Source organism: Tachypleus tridentatus, chromosome 1, assembly GCF_004210375.1.
Source record: "Tachypleus tridentatus isolate NWPU-2018 chromosome 1, ASM421037v1, whole genome shotgun sequence".
NCBI lineage: Eukaryota > Metazoa > Arthropoda > Merostomata > Xiphosura > Limulidae > Tachypleus > Tachypleus tridentatus.
In genome coordinates, this window is record NC_134825.1 from 85552921 (window position 1) to 85561023 (window position 8103).

The following is an 8103-nucleotide window of genomic DNA, read 5'->3' on the forward strand; positions in this document are numbered from 1 at the left end:
GTGAATTAACGTAACCCGAGAAATGGAACCATGCTTGGTCGGTGAAAAAGGTCACATACAATACATTAGCTGTATTCTCTTCGATAAATCGGTTAAACCATCTGCAATAGCGTATTCGTTTTTCATTATCAGTCGCTTCCAGTTCTTGTACCGCCATTATTTTATATGGAAAGAGCTTTAATTTCTTTCTGACAGCCTTATGAGCAATTCCAATACCAATATTATGCTGCTGAGCTAACGTTTGTAATGATTTTGATGGACTCTGCATCACACACTTCAGAAATATCCAACAGTTTCTCCTCCGATAGCTTTGCTGGTCTTCCACAGCGTTTGGCATCATCCACTGATCCTGTTTCCCGAAACTTATCAACAAGGTTATGAACTGCATTGCGATGTGGAACAGGTGTATCTGGGAATTTTTCAGCAAATCGCTGTTGCACCACATCTGTGTATCTACCACCTTCTCGGAATACGTGTTCTACAAGCCATACCCGTTCTTCAGTTTATAAAACCATATTGGGATCAAAATCTGAAATACAATAAAATACAATTACAAAACTGCACAGTGACTTTCCGAACACCCTGTATAATGTACTAAGAGATGTATCGAAAATTATTTATTGCTCTAATTCGTACAATCTTAAATACCGTGTATATAGCAAGCTTTATCTCTTTAAGTATTTATCTTTTTTTTTTTTTTTACAAACAAGAGTGAATACATATACCTCTAAAATTGCATTCTTATTTAAAAATATTACAGATTTATGTGTATTAATATTTTGAAGTTTTATCAATAATCTGCCTGGAATTTTTATCTTTCACCTACTATTTTACTATTATAAAAATCATTCTTTCCCCATAACAAGATGGTTAAAGCGCTTATCTCACAATCTGCGGATCGTGGGTTCGAATTCCCATCCAATCAAATATGCTTGGCCGTGGGGGTGTTATAACGGCAGTTGATTCCACTATGCTTTGGTAAAAGAGAAACCCACAAGTTGACGGTGAGTGGTGATGACAAGCTGCCTTCTTTCTAGTCTTTTATTACTGAATTAGGAACGACTAACACAGATAGCCCTTGCGTAGCTTTATGCGATGTTCATAACAACAAATATCTTGTTATAGTATAAAAACCGTTTAATCAATTGGTTCTACCTCAAAAAGGATATTTATGTTCAATTAAAGTTTTACTCATAGTGACTCCAAAACTTGTTTACATCAACAGTCGTTTGTTTGAGTACCAAAATATAATGAATTTTTGTTATTGCTATAATCTGAAATTATTCATACAAAATTAAATTATATTATATTCATATGTCGTGAAATGTAAGCCATTTTGCGTTTTGATTCGTTCTAACACCGCTTTAAATACAACAATAACAATAATTTCTTATTGTATTAAATAACAACTGATATATTTTTTCATGCCGAAAAAAACAGGTTTAACCAGTTTGACCTTCAAAATGTTAAAAGTTGTTAACATATTCTACGTAAATACATCCGAGAAAATGAAGGCCTGGCATGGACAGGTGGTTATGGCACTCGACTCGTAATCTGAGTGTCACGGGCTCGAATCTCCGTTACACTAAACATGCTCGCTCTTTCAGCCGTGGGGGCATTATAAGTTATGGTCAATCCCACTATTCGTTGGTAAAATAGTAGCCCAAGAGTTGGTAGTCGGTGGTGATGACTAGCTGCCTTCCCTCTAGTCTTACACCGCTAAATTTGGGACGGCTAGCGCAGGTAGCCCACAAGTAGCTTGACGCGAAATTCAAAACAAACCAAACCAAAACCGAGAAAATAAATCTAACGAAACTAATTTTGTGCAAATGTAATGTCTGTTTGTTATTAAACTCCAAACTGTACAATAGACTATCTTATCTGTGTTAAACGCTAAGATTGAACACAAAATCTAGCCACTGCAGGTTTGAATAATAATAAGTTTATAATAACTCGTGAAATAAGTTCCCTGCTATTATCAATCTGCAACAGTAGCAGAGAGTGAGCTTTCAACACTATTACATGATATAATCATTCATGCAAACTATATTTAAATATATTGTATTCACAAGAGGTTAGATAACGGTCATTGTGTCTGGTTGTAACATTGTTTTTAGTTTTTTTACTATTTTCATTCCAGTTGCATCATACTCTCACACACTTTATACCTTTTGCTCTTTTAATTAAATAACACAGATTAACCATGACTTCATACAATTGATTTGTGTATTTGCTTAAGATTATTGAATGCAGGAGTCTTTTTTTCTAAACAAAAATATGGATATTTCCTTTTACGAAAAGAATCTAAGTGACTTACACGAAAGTCGAGAGTTTAATTTAAACATTCACAAGATAATGACCTTTTAGAGTTTTTAGAATTTTGGGATAATCGTCAGGATACCTTCCTTGCCTATGACTCTGTATTATGTGAAGTATATTTGCAACTATTTACGATTTTAATGAACATCATTCGGTTCCATATAGTCTTCTAAACTTTAATCATATACGTTCAGACATATACTGTTACATGCACACTGGTGAGACTTTATAGTGAAGTGACCATTAAATTCTTTTGGTATTTTTTCAAACATTCATAGAAAATAAATTAGCGAATATGACGAAAATAATAAATCTATATTGATTCGTTACCATATGCAGAAGTTTATCCCAAAATTTGAAATAGCAAGTGCATGCTTTGTTTTTCAGAATTAAGCACAAAGCTACACGACGGGCACGATCTTGGAGAAATCTATTTGTATTCTGCCCACCACGTGTATCGAAACCTGGTTTTAACAGTGTGAAACCAAAGACATACCGCTGTGCCACTGGGGAGCAAAAAGTTTATCTTAACTTACAATAAAAGTTATTAAACCTTATATATAAGTTTAACTGTAATAGTTTTTAATGAATCTCAGAGTCTTTAAGGTTTGCCTATAAAAAGCGGGTCCAGCTTCTTTAGTGCTGAGTATCCTATAAAAAGTCATATGCCAATGGTTTAATTACATTATCCTTTGCTTGCTCTTCTAATGATATAATTACAATGCTAAAATCAGGGGTTTGTTTCCCATCGGTGGGCTCAGCAGATAGCCCAATGTGCTTTTGCTGTAAGAAAACACACACACTCTAACGATATAGAAAAATATCTTGATGTTCCATGTTGTAAATCACATTTTAAAACGTTATAAGTAAAACGTAATGTTAAACAGATGTAGCGTAAGAACTATTTTATATTTTAAAGTTAAGGACTGCATCAGTCGATGCTCACGAATTTTCCTACCAATAATTTGTAAGGACTTTTTTATGACAGAAGTGGTTCAAAAGGACGTTAAAAAAGGGCAAACACTCTGGAAACTGTATCTAGCTATAGTATATGGCAACATTATGGAAACAACTTGGATCTGGCTGGACTGATCCATGTGCCTCATACATTGACATATTGGTTTATTGAAGCATGTGTTACATAGATGCCAGCTACACAAAAGCACAGAAGCATCAATCAGCTATGTCTATATGCCGTTTATGAAACTCCTAAGCATTGGCTTGAGCAGAAGTTTCAGGTTAAAACAAACAAGCCAGAGAATAGTGAGGAAGTTGTCTCAAGTCATAACGACTCACCTAACGAGGGAAAAAAAGTTGAAAGTGTTCATTCTGCCTGTCTATGATTAGCAAAGCAATTAAATACAAAAAAAAAACCTTTGATAGTCAGTCAAGCCATCAATGTTAGCCTTCTAGTTAGTATAGGTAGAAATAGATAAAAACCAAGATCTAGAACAGTCAGTGATTGTAGGATCTTTGACTTAAAAAAGGTAGCAATCCTTGTTTTCTAAACAATCTAATGATTTTCACACTTACATCCGATTTTCTTTTGATTTTTACTGAGTTCGGCTTGTTGATCACAATATTAAGTGCTTTGTTACCTTTTCTGAATCCTCCAGCAGAATTTCGCTGAAGAATATAGTAGCTAAGAGTTCGAAAACTCAGCTTAAAGGACATATTAATCCTTGCTTTCTGAGCTACCAGGTGATAGTTCACAATATAATGTGAGAAATACATTGGGTGGTTTCCACTTGATTGCTTCAAAAGATAGGACAGTCATGCATTTAAAAATCAATAATTAGCTGTTACTTTCTGAGTCACTGAATGAATTTGTTAATAGATTCTCGACACGATTGAATTTGTTAATATATTCTCGACATCACTGAATTTGTTAATACAAAACGTTGTCCATTGTTTTGGGAGTATCACCCACTTTATCTTGCTGAGTGTCGAGAATTATAAAGATCATGCTACCCGGTACTTGCTTAGAAATGTGGAAAGTATGCTGATTTCATATACAGTAAGGGAGTTTTATTTCCTCTGAGAGTACGTTTACATACAGCAATAACAGTATAAATATTAGTCATGGCTGACTGATAGGAATTTTGGGTGTAATTCTTAGTCTGACTGAGTTCTACCACAGACTATTTATTTCAGGACGCATAAAATAAAAACAAGTTGAGTTTTACAGCTCCTAGTTCACAAAATATTGCAGGATCATTTCTATCAAGATGTAGCTTTGGAAGGTAAACCAAAAAGTCAACCAAATTTTTTACGCATGATTGAATACAAATACTTTCGAGTTGGTAAAAGCATCAGTAGTATAAGAGATTTACAAACAACAGTTTACATATAATAATAAATGTAAAATTGATTTACCCAATTTTATTTGCTGACAGATAACTAAATGGTAGAGAGAGGAATGAGCTACATTAGTTGAGAAAAGCTGAGATACATCAATGAGAGCAGTAAAAAGACCATTAAAACCTAATTATGGCAGGAAAGTGTAGGAATTCTTTATAAATTTGATATAGAGTTATGACCCAATGTTTAAAACAGTTTAGACCGAGTCATGGTTGTAACTGAGTCGTAAAACCTTTTTAAACTTACATGCCTAATTGAGCTTTTTATTAATTGGGATTCACTTGGCCTTACATTTTCAAACTGGACTTTTGCTGTGAAAGATCGAATTCTCGACGCTTCTGGCTATCTTGTTTTCAGTTAGCTGGTAGATTTTCATTCCTTATAACAGGCCTGGCATGGTCAGGTGGGTAAGGCACTCAACTCGTAATCCGCGGGTACGAATCCTCGTCGCACCAAACTTGCTCGTCCTCTCAGTTATGGGGGAGTATATTGTTATGGTCAATCCTACTATTCGTTGGTAAAAAATAGCTCAAGAGTTGGCAGTGGGTGGTGACGACTAGCTGCCTTCCTTCTAGTCTTGCACTGCTAAATTAGGGACGGTTAGCGTAGATATCCCTCGTGTATCTTTGCGCGAAACTCAAACCAAACAGATCTTATTACTAAATATTTTCCTAACGCATTCTCTGCTTCATGATAGAAAAACCATTCTGAAGAGACACCAACTTAGCTTGGTGTATGTAAAGCCATGTAACTTTACATACTATGTTTTGTAAATTATTCTTAGTTTATAATTTATTTTTCTTTATTTGTGTATAGAATTTTATTTTCGTGAGCCATTTTTAATGTTAAAAATTTGTAACTTTGTATGGCATTAAAACATAACTGGTTATGTTTCAGTATTTCTCCTGAAAGAAATTGGCAGTCATTGTTAAAAGAGTTGTTATTTTGTCTATCTATCAGTATTCTTTGTTAATAAAATAACATTTTGTAACTGTGTTTGGAAATTTGAGATTTTTATGTATAGTTTATATACTCTTCAAAACAAGAAACACAAAAGGGATATTTTTTTATTTTAAAGAGAAATATATGTAATAACGTTACAAGCTGAGAGTATGTGATGTTACACGTGTTAAGGCACTGATTGTCAGACCAAAATGACAATAAAAATTGTGCACTTTGAAAACGGAGGAAAACATCGGATTTTTCGCCAAAACGCATGCCTGCCCAATAAATTTGTTTGAGAGATCTGCATGTTCTGCAACTGCAACATGTGCAAAATCCCTATAAAAGTGACAGGTTCTCGGTTTCCATAGCTCAGTGTTAAGCCACCGACACGCAATACAGTTACGCCAAGACTGACTGAAGCACAACGCAACAACACCATTGGTCGCTTGGAAGCAGGCGAATCTCGATCAGATGTTGCCAGAGCTGTGAATGTCCACCCAAGCACCATCACAAGGCGATGAAATCGTCACCAACAACATGGATCAACTCGTGACCGTCCACGATCTGGCAGACCTCGTGTGACCACGCCCACACAAGATCGCTACATCCGGTTACGTCACCTTCGGGATATGACCACCACTGCGACGTCTACTGCCTCAACCATACCAGGGTGCGTAGGATTTCCGATCAGACCGTACGCAACCGTCTACGAGATGCAGGAATCCGACCTCGACGTCCAGTCAGAGGCATCATCCTCACCCAGCAACATCGTCAAGCACGGCTGCAGTGGACTCGAGCACATCGGGTATGGCCTCATCGACGATGGAGGTATGTTTGGTTCAGCGAAGAATCACGTTTTATGCTTCGTAGGTAGGATGGAAAAACCCATGTTTACCATCGCCGAGGTGAAAGTTTTGCAGCAAACTGTGTGCAGTATGTTGACAGATATGGTGGTGGCAGCGTCATGATGTGGGCTGTCATCGCCTACAATGCCAGAACAAATCTTTTGTACATTCGAGGGAATCTTACGGCTCAACGATACGTCGACGAGATTCTTAGGCCCCATGTGCAACCCATCATGGTGAACGTCAACAACGTTTTTCAACATGACAACGCCCATCCTCACATAGCCCGACCCACCACTGTCTTCTTGAGACACCACAACATCAACGTTCTTCCCTGGCCCTCCAGATCACCAGATTTAAACTCCATCAAACATCTTTGGGACGAGTTGGACCGACGTCTGCGACGGCGACAACCTCAGCCGCAGACTCTACCTCAGCTTGCAGCAGCTTTGCAGGCTGAGTGGACAGCCATTCCACAGGATGTGATTCGTTATCTCATCGCTTCCATGGGCAGGAGATGCCAAGCAGTTATTGATGCTCATGGGGGGCATACTCGTTATTGACGTTGAGTGACGTTAAACTTCACCTAGTGAGCGTGGACTTCGCCTTTGCAGACTTTGGATGTTCAGCAGTGAATGTGCAAAGTTTCACACATGTCATACAGAACTACCCGGAATAAACTTGTTAACAATTTGTATCATATTTTGCATTTTGCGTTTCTTTTTTTGAAGAGTATATTTTTGTTAAAGTTGTTTTCTTCTTTGTACATATCATATTTCGTTATTTAAATGTTATTAACTATCAAGGATTTTTATTAGTTCATTACCTAGTACACTTTAAATCATACTAAAACATTCGATTTGAAAACTATAGCTCATTATTTGATGGTTGTACTGTCCATGCCTGTGTGAATGTTTACAGAGAAAGTTAGGATGGTGTAAGTGTAAGATTCATTGTTTTTAAAATCTCATTGAATTTATTTCTTGAGTACATGCCTAAAAGTTGAGCTAAGTAAACGTGCCTTATGTTTTCTTTCCTTTTATTCAATGTAGATATTTTCAAAGTTTATTCTTTTGTTGATTCTGTGGTTCTTGCATTGCAAAAGATTCAGAAAACTATTTAGCTGACATTGTTTTACTCAAGAGATAATTTCTGCTATGACTGTAGGGGATATTATAGACATGAGCAGGGCATTTCAATGACAGAATAAATTATATCTAGAGAAAAATATATATGTAAAAATGGCTGGTTTGGGTTGAGAAATTTTTTATGTAGAGGAGCAAAGTAGAAAAATGGAAACCTGATTAAAAAAACACAAAAAGTCACCTTCACACGTTTTCGAACACTGCAAATCAAATAAACACAACATAACCATAGAAAACATCCATGCCTGTGTGAATGTTTACAGAGAAAGTTAGGATAGTGCAAGTGTAAAATTCATTGTTTTTAAAATCTCATTGAATTTATTTCTTGAGTACATGCCTAAAAGTTGGGCTAAGTAAACGTGCCTTATGTTTTCTTTCTTTTTATTCAATGTAGATATTTTCAAATATTTTCAAATAAAGAAACAAACATAAACAAACGCAAAATTAAAGAAGCTTTACTTATACAGCAACTCAAGCCCAAAAAAACA